The sequence below is a fragment of the Meleagris gallopavo genome, chromosome 12, assembly GCF_000146605.3.
Source record: "Meleagris gallopavo isolate NT-WF06-2002-E0010 breed Aviagen turkey brand Nicholas breeding stock chromosome 12, Turkey_5.1, whole genome shotgun sequence".
Taxonomy (NCBI): domain Eukaryota; kingdom Metazoa; phylum Chordata; class Aves; order Galliformes; family Phasianidae; genus Meleagris; species Meleagris gallopavo.
The window spans coordinates 5912574-5929710 of record NC_015022.2 but is presented as its reverse complement, the minus strand read 5'-3'; the positions used below and the strand labels follow the sequence as shown (position 1 = coordinate 5929710).

Below are 17137 nucleotides of genomic sequence, written 5' to 3'. Positions count from 1 at the left end.
TCCATTAGCTATTTTGAGAGTCTAGGTTCTACAGAAGGATGGTTAAAAGTCCCATCACACAAATGTGCTGTCCTATGTATTGCTACAAATTGCAAACAATTTTATAACATGCTGGATGAAATTAGACGCATTACAGAAATTACAGCATAGTATTTAATCATCTGTACCAGCAAGTACTAGATATACAGATTTTAGCACTCTTATAAAGCAGAACAAGGAGATCATCTGTTTCCTTGTTTTATTACGCAGCTTTAATTATTTTATCATGTTTTGTCCTTTGAAGAAGCCATCTGTTACATTTATTTATCAAGATTAATTTCAATTACTAAAATCAAAGATGCTGTCTCATTAGCCCAAGAGCATGCCCTGGAAATGAACAGGTATGGGTCAATCTCAGTTTTCACCATAACACAGTTTACCAAACCCCAGTGTAATCAATTAAAATAAAACTGTTTTGCATATTGCTCTGCTTGGCTCCTGCTTTCAAATGAAATTCATCTGCATCAATTCTGAAATGTTTTGTGCCTTGTACTTACTTATTTCTAGTAAGACTTTTTTCTACTTCCCACTGCTTGTCCTTCCTATAATAAAAAAGACAACGTAACAGGTAAAGTAACTGGACAGACATCTTTGTTATTTTTACTGTCTTCCTGCCTTCCTCAATGCTTCCTACCATTAGTAACTTCAGAGCATTCCTGTTTCACAAGAAGTGTGGTCGATAAGTCAGATGGCACTCAAGAGAAAACAAGTGTCCCTCAATGTTCTATGGTTCTATGGTAAAGTCGTTCCACATAACCAGGTCTGCAGCTTCACCTACTAAGAGATACAGAGAAATGACAACTGGCTTTCTCTTGGATATCTCTCCTAGATGACATTTTAACCATTACAAGAACCAGAAGCATATTTAATAAATTGCCTTGTTCCACCAGAGTATGAAGCAATTCTAACAGATGCCTTAGAAATTAATGCAAAATTTAATTTAAATTATTTAATTGTACATATTAAAGCCTCTGTTAACAACAATCACTGAAAAATTGTGCATTGTGATAAAACGTTCTCCAGTGTCTTTTCAACCAAGATATTTCAATAAAACATCCTTTTAATCCTGGTTTGTTTAATAAAAGAAATAAGAAACTTCTTGGTTTATTACACCCCACTAGTGTGCAATTCATTTTTATGAAACAGCAACAGTAAATAACTTGAGAACAAAAATGGAACAATCATATCTCTCAGCCTCCAGCGATACAATATATACGGAACAGAATTATATGCAGCACACATTTTGCAAAGGATGTTGACTCAGTTCCAAGTTAGCAAAGCACGACCTTAAAAAAGATGTCTGAAACTTAATTAGTGTTTGACCCTTTTCAGTCTTGTAAGCTACTACTTGCCAAAAGCTCCTTTAGTCTAAGAGCACAGAGACCCTCCAGTCCACTGTAAAGAATTAACTGTTCCAAAAGGAGATTTTTTTTCGTTTTCTTTTGTTTTTAGAATCATACAGGCCTAATTTACACTGAAATTTACTTTTGTTATTCACAAGGATTTAATTCGCTCTGAATAAAGTTTCCAAAGATTTCTAATGTCACATGAAATGAATAGTATCAGCTTTTCCTGCTTGAAAGCTATGGAGGTAATTCAAGAAGAAATATGACAGATGATGATTTACTTGGGAAATAAGTTACTCCCTATCTCCTCCACCCGTGTATCAACTGGTTCCTTCTAGTTATATAAATAGTACCAGCTTCTCCATCCATACGTTCTCAGCCCCTATACGCATTAATAAAACTGAGAAATCAGGTAGAGATAATTACTGTCTAATTTTACTGGTTTTTTTTTTCCTATGGAATAACACCTAAAAATATTTTACTGTACTTCTACTAACCAGTAGAAGTGTTTTGATTTCATACGGATTAAGTAAACAAGTCAAGCTTACACTAGTGAAAGGTACATACCAGAAGTAAAGAGCAAGAACTGCTTGTTTTCAACATTTGGAAAAGCAAAGTTATGTGTTTGCACTCACTGACAATACGTACCTCATACGACAACATTTATCATGTAACAAAATTGCTTCCAAAAAACACCAATCCAACCAGCAATTAAATCTCAAAATAACACCGTATAGCCTATAATTAAAACACACTTCTAACCACATTAGGTAAAGAAAATTGAGTATCCTCACACAGGTCATAGTCTTTATTAATTGTATCTTAATGAAGACTCCTATGATAAATTCAATACTGACATTCAAATAGACTACAACCAAATGGTACATAGTCATAAACTAGCCTAGAATTAATAGTAACTGTTAAATGATGAAATCAAGAGTAAGTTGCCTGCAGTGACAAGTAATGTGTTTGGTTACCTGAGAAACTGAATAGCATTTCTCTATAATATATCAAAATAATCCCCTAAACATTCTACCACAACATCAGGACCCAAGAGAACACTTACGTAACATGGAGTAACATTTGTCTATTCATTCTGAATACAAGCTAAATAAACTGCATGAAAAAAAATAGAAATTAGATTTGTTTTCTGACAGCCACTTAATCATTACCAGAAAGTTCTGGGACATTCCTTAAGCCCCAAGGAATGCCATTTCCTTACAACCTAAAGATGGTACTTTCTTACACCACCATCAGCCCCTCGTGAGATGGCAGACAGCTGGGGTAGATGAGTAACACAAACTAAGAGTTACAGAATTTTCTATTCTTTGCAGAGCCTGAGTACCAAAGTAGTCAGAAAAGAGATTGACTTATTTTACACAGGCACTGCTGGTCTCTGATCACTATCACGGGTAAAGTTTGGGAATCAGCTGGAGTCCCTGCTCCAAGTAAAGCGATTAATTTTAAAAGATTAAAGAAGCCAATAACATGCTTCACTTTGTTCGAGCAAAGCAACCCAATCCATTCAGTGCTGGTGATCTGGTAAAGACAAATAAAATTAGTCTGACACCTGCTGAGAAAGACTTGTGGATGGTGAATGCAGTGCCCCAAGCCACAAGGACTTTGGAGGTGGCAAAGGTTCCAGAGGGAAGATTCCAACACTTGGACACAGCTTTTCCCCCTCATGACTGAACTGGATGCCTACGAAATTCTCAGCAAGAATCTGAAAAGGTTTTATTTATACAATTCTTAACCCTCAACAATTTTGAATAGAAAGAACTGAGCTCCCAGGGATGGGTGGAGTTCTGAAAGAAAAGTGTTCATTAGTTGTTGAGAGAAATGCTGAGCTCAGCAACAGCTTAGGAGTCTTCACATAGTTTGGCACATCAAGTCCCACTTCTGAAAGGGAGACACACTTGAAGGACTCGCATTCAAGAAGAGACATTTGATAGTCAGAGATGAAAAACAGGATCTGAACACCACTCAGATCTGAAAATCTCTGAATTCTAAATTTACCTGATTTAATTCCACACGCTCCAGTCCATTTAAGTCTGTTTAATATGAATTCCAATACATGAGGAAACAATGGTCATCACTCTGTTTCTTGAGTGCATTAAGAGGTTATTACTCAAAACCTGAGTGCATAGGAAGTATGGTCTTCAGCACGGAATTGTTACTCAGGTTTATAGTCATCTTCCTACTCAATTCCCCAAAAGTACTGAAGATAATTATGCCACGAGATAATATTTTTATAGCTACAACCAGTAAGGAGTGTACTCAATATTGTATACTGAGCTCAATTCAGAACTGTTAGATGTAGAAATCCAGCTCTCTGCAATGACTGTTCATTGACTGACAAATGCTGCAGAAAAAAACAAGACTGTATATGCCAACATACAAGAGAGAGCACAACACCAACACTAGGATGCACAACCTCTCTGTTCAGCTGTTATACCTCAGGACAGAGAAAGGAAAGCTGAATTGGTCAAGTATACTCAGAGTTTTCAATGTGCCTAATATGTTGAAGACAATGTTCTGTGTCATAGACTCCTCTACTACCAAAATAGTGTCTCCCAATTTTTTCTTTTTTTAAATACGAATGTATGCATCATTTTTTGCAAAGTATCTGAGCAACTGTTTTTATTCCACTTCACATGAGTTACAGATTGACTTGCAAAGTGATAAAAAAAATCCAAGTTTTCACAGCAATCCGTTCTACAATATAGAAGCATCTCTAGTAACAGTACAGTTGTTTACTTAACTATTTTCCTTTCAGACATAGTTTTAGAATAACCTTCATAATTAAAACATTATAGTCATTTAAAATAATAGAATCCATTGTTATCTCTATCCTTCATTCAAAAAATTTAATCAAATTAAAATGTTCCAGGAATTTAACTTACTGTAACTTTTTGAACCACTTGAATGGAGACTTTTTTCCTCCTTTGGTGCTCATCTGTGCAGAATATACATATCTCTTTACTAAGCTTGTTAATGTTTTTTTTAAAGTGCCTGTGAGGTGTGCAACTGTTACTATTTTAAAGGTGGAGCTAAGGAAGCCAAATTAGCTATAAAAAATACCTACTAATTTTCAGTCCCTGCACAATTATCACAATTTTAGAGGGAATTTAGCACCTCAAAACTTAAAAATCACGTTAACCACATGCTCAATTTTCAGCATAATGTTAAAAAAAAAAAAGACACTTGGGTGTGAAATAAAAAAATACATATCATAGTTTCACATACTTTTCTGTGCATCTATGGAAGAAAAGAACTATTTTTAACTCCATTTATTTATTTTGCTGATTTAGTTTATTGACTGTCGCCTCCAGTAGTACTGTGGACCAAAAATGTCAAGGGAGGAAGAAGCAGTTGGAAAAAACTTTTCAAGCCAGTACTGTTGCCAAGGAAATGTTATTTGTAACACACTTAGAAAGAAGTAGAAATATTTGCATGAAGTTTGGTTTAAACAACGTATTTAGTATTACTGAGAAATTCTGCAGCAGAAGGACAAAATCCAACTCACCATTGTAGCTTCCACTTGCAAAACTATCCCTTCTCTCCTGCATGCCCTATCTCATTTTGGTGAAGCAAACGAGGCAGGCACCAATAATCCCTTTTTTCCTCCTGCAGAAAGCAGAAAGAAGTCAGCAAGCAAATGGCAATTTACAGCAGCTGATAATCAGCTAAGTAACATGTACTTAGCAAACGTATGGTTCACTTCACTGTTCTCACCAAGGTTATTGCTATGGAGGTCTTCAGTTATAGCCTCACAATGAATTGTACCCTTGTATCACTACAGAAGGAACAGTTTTTAAAAAAATCTGAAAGCAAAAAACAATGCCCCAAACAGAGCTTTTGCAGTGACAAGTCAACTGCTGCAGCAGTTTTACGTTACAATAATATGCATGGTTTTAGGAACTTAGTATTCAAGCTTTACGAAGAACAGATAAAGATTAATCTTATGAATAACAATACACTGTCCAACAGCTCTATGCTGCCACAAGCAATAGGCACACTGTTAGTTGTTAGTAATTTTAGGTTTCTTTGGTTGGCTACACTTAATTGGGTGAAGAACTGAATGGAAGGCAGTGCTCAGAGTCAGAATGAACGGAGCTCATTCCAGATGGTTGCCAGTCATCACTGGCATTCCTCAGGTCTCAGCAGTGCCAGTTTTGTTTCACATTTTTATCAACGATATTGATAAGGAGATCAAATGCACCCTCGGTACCTACACAGACAACATGAATTTAGGCAGAGCTGTCAATCTACTTGAAGTCAGGAAGGCTTTGCAGAGTAACCTGGTTTGGCTAGTCAGATGAGCCAAGTCCAGTTCCACGACACTCAACCCCACACAGCCAGACAGCCTTGAGGAAGAGTGGATGGAAAGCCTATCAGCAGAAAGACCTGTGCATGCTGGCTGACAGCTGCACACGAGCCAGCACTGAGGCCAAAATAACTAACAGCATCCTCGTCTGCAACTCGAATAAAATGGTTAGCAGAGCTAAGGAAGCAACTGTCCCTCTGCACTGGGCACTAGAGAGAACACACCTCAACTACTATGTTCACTTTTGGACCCTTCACTGCAAGAAAGACCCAGAGTTCCTGAAACTTGTTCAGTGAAGAGCAATAAAGCTGGTGAGGGGACTAGAAAACAGAACGCACGAGAAGCAGCCAAGAAAACTGAGGCTGTTTAGTCTGAAGAGGAGGGGCTGAGAGGAAGCCTCATCGCTCTCTATAATAACCTGAAAGGAGGTTGCAACAGGGGTGTCTGTCTCTCTTTTCTCAGATGACAAGCAATAGGGCTCGAGGAAACAAGTCTCAAGCTGCACTAGGGAAGTTTTACATTGGACATTAGGAAGAATTTCCTCACAGATGGGATGAAGGCCAAGCACTGGAAGAGGCTGCGCACAGCAGTGGTGGAATCTCCATCCTAGAAAGTATTCAAGAGATGTGTAGATGTAGCACTAAGGGATGTAGCTTAATGACAGGACTTGGTAGGTCAGGTTTATAGTTGGATTTTATTATCTTGAACCTAGGTGAATCTATGCTTCTAATTACTGCAAATTAGAAAACAAGTGTAATTCTTGTTTTCTTTGCAAGGCCCTTATGTTCATCATTTCAAAACAACTAAATGACAAATGCTAATTTAAGGAGTGGAAGGGATGTTTACAGCTACTCAAAGGAATAAAGTAGGCAGGCCCCTTTTCCTGTTTTTAGTATGCTTACCTATTTAGGAAGGCAGGTGGCAACTGTCCAGATGAATTTACTTCTGATTTTGAAGCTCTGGAGTATTATGTGCCTGTGAGAACAAAGAGAAAACACAGAGTATGTTTTACTGACTCCAAAAGTAACATTACAAGGAACTGTTTTGCATCCGTTTATATTATCCCCACTACACATCCTGACCCCGGCATTACAATCTGCAGCATTATTTCAAAGAAAGAATTCTTCTAACTAAGTTAACATTTCTAGTAACAGCACATAGGAAAAAGCTAGTCAAAGAATGACTGCCTATGAAAGTGCTTGTTCATTTCAAGTGTCATTAAAAAGTGCTGGTTATACTGCAGTTCAAAAATAGCCAGAAAAAAAACTCCCTCTGGACAGCAAAAACATGAAGAAAAAAACTAACAAGGGATTGCATGAAGAAAAACAAAAACTCCCTTGACTCCTTTGCCTCCTGCTAAAACTATCCCTATGGACACCACGCATCCGCTAGATAGTAAGATGGGCTGGGAAAGGAAATATATTGGCCTGATGGTAACCCTATGGAATTCATGCATAAGGCAAGTAGACATAAAAACTTGTTCTTCAATATACAGGTCATAAAAAAACATAGTTGTCTCTGACTCTGAATTACAGATTTAAATAAAGTTGCAATTGCCATAACAAGCAATAAATCTGACCTCAGTATTCAATTCTACATTCAGTTATTAAATGAGTACACGCAAAATGATACACATAAGAAATTTAAATTATACTAGATTCAAACTGAAACAATCACAACAAAGTCTTTAAGAAAAGAACACCAGACATTTCCAGTAAGTTCTTAAAGGTAATTAATGATGCCAAAATTAAATCTGTCTTATTTATATCACAACCAAGATATGAACATCTCTCCTTAATGATTCATTAAGATTTCAGTGTAGCAATATCTTGACATTGTTATAGCCTAATAAGTACCGTATGTTCTCACACTAGATTATACTATCCCAATATCAGTAACATATATGTGTGTGTATACATATATATTACTATTTAAGCTCAGATTTTCAATACACTTCCATTTAAGTTCTCTGTTGCATGTATCACTTTAAGGCAGCAGTTTGCCTCTTTGTATAGAGCTCCAATTTAAGATCTGATAAACATCTCTATTATGCATATTGCTGCTTGCTTTGAGCATCTACAATGACAGCAGGAACAGTCAGAAGTCACAGAAAACTGCCTGACTGGTCAGAAGCTAGAGAAAACTATTCACAATGAAAAATTCTCTTTTTAATTACAAGAGGATTAAAATTCTATGCCAACACCTACTTCTTTGTCATGCACAGCAGAGACTTTGTAGAAAACTACAAATCCTAAACTCTCAAGTTTATCAACTATCTACACTCAGATTTGAAAAAAAAAAAATACTTAAAATCTGAACTGAATAAACAATGGATTTTATCCCTTATCTTCACATATCTGTTTTGTGGATAGGTAGAGAAACAAGAGGCGCATACAGATCCAGAACAAAGAACATGTGGAGATGTTTTTCAAATCATTTATCTACTCTAGTGCATGAAACAAAGAGCACAAAGATCACACATACAAAAATGAACTCACTAAAAGGTCAGAAATGTCATTTCCTGATTTATTTTTTTTTAATGCTTTCTTGATTTGAAATTCAAGGTGTTTACAGACCAATTTCAAATTTACTGCCAAACACTGCAAATCACAAAATGAAAGTGCAATTCTAAGTGTAATAACAAAGCCACAGCTTCTGTCAAGCTACAGGACAGGCCATAGCATTACTACTGCCTCAAGTGCCTGAATCATAGTCCTTGTTAATTACTGATGCACATGTCTGAGGGGTGGGATTGAAGGAAAAACTCACCTCTCGGAATAAATCTGAGATAGTTTAGAACTTAGAGAAGATAAGGCTTTCTCTAAGCTTTCTTAACATCCATAAATACCTGAACAGGGTGCTGAAAAGATTGAGTCAGGCTTTTTCAGTGGTGCCCAGTGCCAAGAGGCAAGAAGCACAAACTGAAACACAGGAAGTAGTATCTTAACATCAGGAAATGCTTTTCTGATGTATGGGTGATTGAGCGCTGGGTGATTGAGAGGTTGTCAAGAAGTTGTGGAGACTCAGCTTACAAAGAAAGGAGGAAAAAAAGGAAACATTCTCAACTTCTACCTGAAGTACTCAAGAAAATCTCCACAGTTTAGCATCCTGCATATGTTATTTGCATTTAACCATTGCAAGCTCACAGGAAAGTCACGGCAAGTATTGCTAGTCACTAACAAATGACTTAAATCTGACTAGGTGAAATGCATAGCAAAAACACAGGGGCTTCCTATCTACTTTTGTTTAACTAGATCCTACATTAACAATTTTGCAATCCAGCAGCTAACGCCAACTGTGGTGACAGAAAGGGTACATGCAGCAGGGAGAGACTAGTGAAGGTTAGCATTCCATTAAATGACACGATTACAGCTTTTAATTAAATACTACCAATCTATGCAGATATTTGACAGCTTGTGAAAAAGCTGAAACGCAGCTGAAAGCACAGAAGAAAAATCCTAGCAGAACTAGTTTGTACTGACTCAAGTATTTGTGCGACCTGGTGTAGGGAACCTGCTTTGGCAGGGGGGTTGGTCTCGATGATCTCTAGAGGTCCCTTCCAACCCCTACAATTCTGTGATTCTGTATTACGCTAAAATTCAGTAGCCTTAAAAGGCCAGGTGCTTCTTCCTTTTCTGCTGCTCTGCTTTGGGCTCCCTGGTGCCATTCTCTCCTTCCCACACACTGTGATGCTTATCCAAGTTGTGTAAGGGCCACTGACTCACCAACAGAAAGCTCCCACTACGTTATTTTTTGGTACGGATGAACTTTGTGCTGGACTGAATCAACATACAGAAATCTGCAAAAACACCACTGCCAGTACAAGGTAGACAGCCGGATGCAAGTGGAGTGAAGAATGTCTTTAATTCAGTGTCAACATCCTTTGGGATCAGCTCACCTCTTTTGTAGATCCACAGCTTGAGTGTACTCAAATCCAGCTCTCTGCTGGCTGGCCCCACACAATTGTGCTGAGTGCAGAACCCAGCCTGTTCCCACAAAATGGGCATCCTGGTGGCCCCCAGGGAGCAGACAGCTATGTTCTGGTATGGAGACAGCTGCAAAACCACTCTTGATTTTTTACAGCACAGAAGTAAGCTTGACTGGGGCGTAGGTCCAAGGACCTTATCTGCACATTGTACACAGCTTTGTTTACATGCCTGCACTTTTCTTAGTACTCCCACAAACGCTGTGGAAATAGCACCAGTCCTACCTGCCCTTGAACAAAAGGAGCAATAGAAGTGAACTGGAACATCTCCTTTCCTCCACAGCCAAGGAACATTCTACCAAGAGTAACAAAGAAAAAAATAATTTGACTGCCTAGCTATGCATCATTAAATTAATTGGACTCTCCTGTGTTCTCAGAACTGCTGCCAGCTACTCTCATCATCTCTCTGTGAAGAGGACTGAAAAACATATGATCATAGAACTTGTTTCTTCTCCCCAGCATCCACACTTTGTTGTACGTAAACTTAAATAAGATAGATAAAAACTCTCAAATAAGGAGCTCTTTCTCTCCTTAGCCACTGAAAGACAAAATTCTCAAATTGGGCTTTAAGGATTTTCTTGGAAGATCAAAATAGTATAGATCTGGATTGAACCCCAAAAGTATACCTTGACTACATAACTCACCGTATACTCTCACTAAAATACTTCTGTTTGTGAAGAAAATGTTTCTGGTTTTATTTGATTTAAACACAAAGTTGTCCTACTGAGTTACTAGCTCAGTAGAAGCTTATTCTGTGGCCTTACTTTCATTATAGCAGTAACTATCAGAGAATAAAGATCATGCCACATATCCACATATAAAAAACACCGAGATGTAATTCTATTAGTTTTTCCTCTCTGTAAGTCATTTATAAGACTTCCAATTTACTTTTTGAAAAATGGTTATTATTAGCCTACTATACTGAGAAAATTGAAACAAAAACTGTATTAAGCAATCAAGTAAAGATTATTTGTGAAGGAAAATATGCATTTACAAGGGATATGAAGAGAATGAGCATGATTTGCCCCAGGTTACTTTTAAAATTAAATTCTTGTCTACCAGGTCCACAACTAAAAAAAGAGTTTAAACCAGGACAAATCTACCAGCATGAGCTGTTTTACTGCCCTTGTGACACTGTTCACAAGAAGGCAAACAAGCACCCAGTGGCTGGCATGACAATGTGCTTCTGAGATCTTTTAGAACACACAGGAAGAAATCCCAGTGTCACTGAGTAACAGAAAATTTTCCATGGACTTCATCTATAGATATCCATTAAATATCATGATCTCTGTTAATAAGCAGAAAATCAAAAATCGCAGGAGATCAATTGTTACTTCTCACCTTTAAATGATGGTAGCACTATCTGACTTTTACCTGTGGCTTCTAATTTTGTGGTAGCTTGAAAACATATTTTAAATTGAAACACATTCTGATATGAACTATTTCTACACATATACACACACATGGGAGGCTACCTTTGTATATGTACACATACAGTGCCCATACGTATACAAACAAATATCAACATACCAACAAGGCTTCCTTGCTAGACCTCAATTGATTACCAAAGCACTACTTATTTTGATCAATCAGTGTTCTTAATCGTAACTCTTTTCTACCGTACTCCATTGTGGGCACACCAAATGATATTTTTCATTAGTCTAAAACAGTCACAGAATCGCAGCACTGTAGGGCACCTCTGGAGACCATTCAGCTCAACCTTCCTGCTAAAGCAGGGTCTCTACAGCAGGTTGCACAGCAAAGCATCCAGACAGCCTTCATTCATTTCCTGACGGCAAAAGAGGAATAATTTTTAACTTGAACTATGTTGCAGTAAATTTCTGTGAGAAAGCTACTTCTAAGTTGCATACATTTGCAAAAAGATCACAACAATAGCTGAGCAAAGCTCTGCTGTGAACTTTCTCTGAAAGCTCTCAGCCAACTCATTTCCAAGCATACAGGCACTGTAATGGTGGACATTAGGAAAATATGTTGCCATAGAGCTGTGCAAACTTCAGCAAATAAACAGAGTGCATTTTTAATTACAAACCGAACTACCTTTTTCTAAAGCAACTCAAAACACAACCAATTCAAATTACTCTTTTGCACTCTGCACCAAACATCCAGTTTGTTGACTTCACAGGAACACGTAGCTGTCATATTCCCCTTTGAGGCTTCCTCAGACCATTTCAGCTGTACTGGGAGAGTTCCACCTTTATAAATAATAAATGAGACTTCACTGTTAAAAGGATCTTACTTGCTTAATTGCTTTACAATGCAATGCATCTATAGATACAAAAGCTGACAAAGTCCAGAGCATCACTACACCATATTGTCAAGTACCTGCTTGTGAGAGAGGACCTTCCTGGCTGCTGCCGGATGAGAAAACGCAGCACAAAGCTGAAGCACGCTACAGGCAATGCTGCCTACAGACTCAAGGCAGAAAATGCAGTCTCCTACTGATTTCAGTTTCACTTCATGAAGCCTATTTTTGTTTAACTCTTGCTTCACCAAATAAAGCAGATTTCCAGTTGCCACTCTCCCAGTAATACCAGTAAGGTAAAAGATTCAGAGGTTTGAGAGAATTCCTGGAAAAACTGGGAACCTGCTGTTGCTTCAGATAACTGCAGAAGTCTTGTTTCTCCTCAGTCAGCTTCTAAGGACTGAAACAGAAGAAAGGAGCCCACAGTCTGCCTCACCAACCTGGTACGGCTGAGCCAGGGCGATTCCAACCGCCCGCAATAGCACGGCTCCCTGGTTTGCCACCATCTGTGCTGCACACCCGCAGCTTCTCAAGGTGAGGGTGGGTGGGAAAAAGAATGGAGGACGTCAAAGGCACTGAGACATGCACAAGTTTGCTTTGCTAACCAAGTATTTCTGCATCGTGAAATGCCAGCAGAGCAAATCTGACCTCTGCACAGGAGAAACGATTAAGGGAAAGGAGAAACAAGGGGAAACACTGTGTGATTTATTGAGGTGAGGAGGGGAGAAGAGATTTTGAACCAGAGATAGTAAGTCTCATCACTCAACTCTATGTATGTGTGTTTGTGTGTATACATACATATATATAGTTCAGATGTTAATGTTAATTTTCAAGAAAAATAATTACTCAAAATCTGCTTGTTAGATGAAGATAAAAAAGTCTTTCTTGTTTTTCAGAGATGCTCTAAGAGGAAAACATGATGATTATACGATGAGCTGTCGCTCAGCTACAGCCCACTCTGTTCTATTACTGCTCACTACAGCTGCTTTAACATTCAGTCAGCTCAGCTGCCTTTTATATTCACTACATGCAGAAATTCTCAAATGTCCCTTATCACACAAGGCAATCCCTGTCCTCATAGTCCAACCCAATTTGATCTCTTTTTGCTTTGTTGGCATTTAGGATTGATTCGTGAAACAGAATAGGAACCCTGCTTCGATACCATTTGAATTCTTACACCACATACATTTTTCTCTGTCCTTCCCTTTTGTCTCTAGAAAACTGAGGTTACATGGTGCAGTGCACTATTTGCATATCAAAAGCAACAGCACTTTATGCAAAAGTGAAATGCAACCAGTTTTCTGCTTTCAGGAAGAGCTTAAGACATGAAAAGCACTTCCTTCCTCTTTAACTCTAAATTCAGGTGTAGCATAGTCCATCACGAGTGGTTAATGTAAACAGCTTATTACTGAAGAAGCACCTCCACTGCCACTGCTACCCAATAGATATTTGCAAAAAACAGAGATTGTTTTCCTTCCTGACAGAACAGTTAAAAACTTCATAGTCCTATATGAAGTAACAAAAATAAGAAAACAATTCAAATGCTCAGAAATCATGAAGAAAGAACTCTAATTTATCTCAAGTGACCTACAACTTGTGTGAATGACGCCAATCCTCCTACTGGGTGTTTCAGTGTCTTTTCTTCAAGCTGGCCACCACAGCCTCTGATGTATCACATTACGTTATTACAGTGAGCAAGATGACTCTGTTCTGATTTGTGACTGGTTTGTGGCATCTTTGCCAACAACCTCCCTGTCTAGAAATGCACCCGGCCAGCCTAGACAGAGCAGCGTGGTGGGGACAGCAGAACGGCTGACAGAATGCCGGCTGCCCAGCACAGCGCCTGGCTGCTACAGGTGCAGACAGCGGGTGGTGCTCGAGCTGCCCTCAGCCCTGCCAAATCCCTCCTCCGTTACTTCCCAACATTAGAAATGGTGAATTCCCCACAAGAACACACTGACCAATTCGGGCAACACCAGTTTCATAAAATATGTAAGCTTCAGGTGGTTTAAAAGAAAAACAGCTAGCAGATGGCTCCTATGGTCCAAGAACCGTGCTACATTACAGCATATTGGATCATATACTCATTAGAATTATACTATCTAACCAAGTTAGTTTATCATTTTTGAGTCACCTAAAACCCTTCTTAAACCCTCACAGATAATCTGAAATTTATCCCCATACATCTTCAGTTACAGTCAGATCATTTACATAAATTACATTGGATCACAAGCAAGAGCCCAGATTTAAAATTAGCCAGTCTCAGCAAAATACCATTTTTCATCTTCCTTGCTTACTAAAAATCTAAAGCACACAATAGAAAGGAATGCTCAGTTCACATCACCAAACACGTGTGTAAGAGCACACTGATACTGGCACATTAATCCTTTGTCATTTTAGAATCAGTTTTATCACATTCACAGGCATTTCTATGCCAGTGCTCTGCCTCCCATGAAGCTGACAATGATGCCACTACCATGCTTTTTCAAAGAAGTGACAGAAAAGTGCATCCATAAAAGACTGAGATCTCACACGCAGGAATAATAATTGCCACCACAGCACGTAACCTTTAAAGGGTTCAACGCATCTGTGAGGCTACATTCCCCTACTGTATTTTAGTTGAGAAAATGGAGAAATAAAAATACTCCTCCTGATAAAGCATTAGGGAAACTCTGACGCTGAAGTCATACATCTTATGGTGAATAAATAGGTTTCTCCTTAATGATTGCCAAAGCAGATAGGGAATTTCTCATGAAAACTAGAGTCACCTTTCTAGAAGGTCCTACTGCCTTCACTCCCCTAAGACTCCAAGAAGTTCCTACACCCTAACATGCCAAACAAATAAGTAAATCAGGCATTAGAGTACCCAGATTCTCCACAGTTAAGCCTGACTAGACTTGTTCTTTCAGAAACTAGAGCGAGAAAAGTACCCACATTCATTAAGCTAGCCCTTCTCTCTGGCAGCAGGCACCAAACAGGAGTTAGTCATAAAACTTCATGTATCAGTAAGAGAAAAAATGCATACAGAAGATGCACAGCAACTGACACGTGGCAAAGACCAATGCCACCTAAAGTAGCTTAGCCTACCTCTGACAGGTCCCAAGATTTGTAAAATTCAAACAAAACTGCCTGGATACATGAATTAGAGGTGAACTTTTTCATAGCTTCATTTCTCATGGAGCACAGCAAAGAAACCTAAAATCCACATTTCAATCAGGAATACACAAGCCTCTTCAGAACAGATCACAAGTCAGCTGTCAAAACTGTCTCCTATGTCTTGCTCCATCCTCAGTTCAGTCCTGCCTTTCCATCTGCCTGCCTGATGTATTCAGTGGTTGTTGTGGGAGCCACTTCCTCTTGTCTGCCCTATTTAACTTGTGTAATTCAATGGAATAAAATCAACTATTTCTGCAATAGCAGGAAGGCACACAGCACACTCTGGAATACCAAATATATCAATTCAATTTATTCAGTGGATACGAATTTTACCCAGAATTCCTCCCTGTGACTGACTGACACTGAAACAGAACAAATAATTCAGTAATCACACCTGCACCCGGAACAGGCTGTCTTGTTCGGGATTGAGGTCATCCAGAGAGGGGTTTGCAGCTGCTGTGCTTTACATAAACACACAGCTTCCCTGGAATTGTGAATGCCTGCTTCTTCCACTCCCACCTCCTTTTTAATATCACTTTCCTATATACTTTGGTCAAATCAGTGTTTCTGTCCCCCACTGCCTCCCATCAGCAGTGTTTTTTCCTAATTTGAGAATGAACTGCATCACAAAAGTGTTTTCTACCATAAGCAAGAGAACCTTACGATTATTTCACTAGGACTCAGATGCAAGATTCTCATGTATTTTAATAGCATAGGAAATAAAAGTTTTAAAACTAACTCTGTTTCTTCAAAAGCCACTAAGGCAGAGTTTTAAAGGAGAAATAACCAACAATTCAGCTGAGAGCACGACACAGATTGTTTACACTTACTCAGTTCCACTCCTTCAGTGGCAAAATCATCCAGGCTTGTGCTCTCGTCTCTGTTTTGCCAGGCTCCTCCCCATGACTGACCCTCATTCTCCTTCAGCCACTGCACTAAAACAAACTGCTTACAACAATGAAGAACAGTTATAACCATTTCTCATGTGCTAGATGTGCATTTTCTTCACAACATCCCTCGTGCTTCACTTCTACTGCAAGTATTACTCAGTACAGACCTTCTCGACGCTTGCCAAATCACATTCTAAATATTTCCCAAGCTAAACTGGTGAGGCATGAAATTCTGTTTTAACACACCAGATAACCAGCCTTATCTTGATGGATTATTTTTGTTAAATGGCAACTAAAACTTCTGCAGCACAAATAAGTGTTCAGAAGAACCCAAAATAACTTACATATCCATGTATCATTATCATATATCATTACAGACTTAAACTCTCATTTTATGAGCAGTTCTGTACAAGTACACTTACTTTTTAAACTCATGTTCCTGCAACAAAGGTAACCAGCAGCTGTTTCAGTATCAGCCAGCACAGGCATCCCAGCTGAGCCAAACCTCTCACTGCTGCAAGCTGGGAATCCTGCTTCAATAGGCATTCTCTATGAGACCCATTCAAATTTTCATATAACCCAACAGAATAAGCAGGAAGCTCAATAAGAACAGAAACATATAAGCACATTTTAACACATTAAAATAATGCAAGACTTCCATTCTTCTTTAACCAAGTTTCTCTGCATATGTAAAAGAGAACAAACACAAAGCCTTCAATTTCAACTACGCTCTTACAAGCAGCACCAAAAGATGGAAATGTTTCTCTGCCAGTCCAGCTGAACGTTACCTCATCAACTGTTATTAAAAATACTCATTGAAATGAGTGGCAAAATCACCACTGGCTTCAAAAACAAAGAACCCTCTCTGAAGAGAAAAAAAAATATTGAAGGAAGATGGTTGGCTTGCACTTTTCCTATGTGCATCACATCAGCTTTTGCATCGAAGCTGGTAGTGCAAGTAGAAAAGCAAAGCCTACTATTTTATGAACTGATGTAATCGTGCTTAGCACTCCTGCGGGTTTGGCAGCGGAGGGCAATGACAGCACTTCACCTCAGATCACAAGCTCGTGTTCTTTTCCCCCTGCTCGTACATCCTGACACGTTAGGAGTCAGCCTGCAGTCCAGTGGGAC

The 17137-nt window shown here is 38.7% G+C and overlaps 1 long non-coding RNA gene across 3 annotated transcripts in view; it reads right to left on the bottom strand.

Moving 5' to 3' along the window:
* Window positions 1-536: 536 nt before the first annotated feature.
* The window catches only part of LOC104912784, a 49810-nt gene continuing 33209 nt past the window's right edge, over window positions 537-17137 (bottom strand). The window contains exons 1-4 of one of the 3 annotated variants that reach the window (XR_002118865.2): window positions 12041-12618; window positions 6615-6687; window positions 4912-5012; window positions 537-581 (exon numbers count right to left, since the gene is read on the bottom strand). This is a non-coding gene — a long non-coding RNA (uncharacterized LOC104912784). Of the gene's footprint in view, window positions 582-671; window positions 817-4911; window positions 5013-6614; window positions 6688-12040; window positions 12619-17137 lie in introns of those variants that run through there. The other 2 variants (XR_004161037.1, XR_004161038.1) reach the window with 2 other exon arrangements.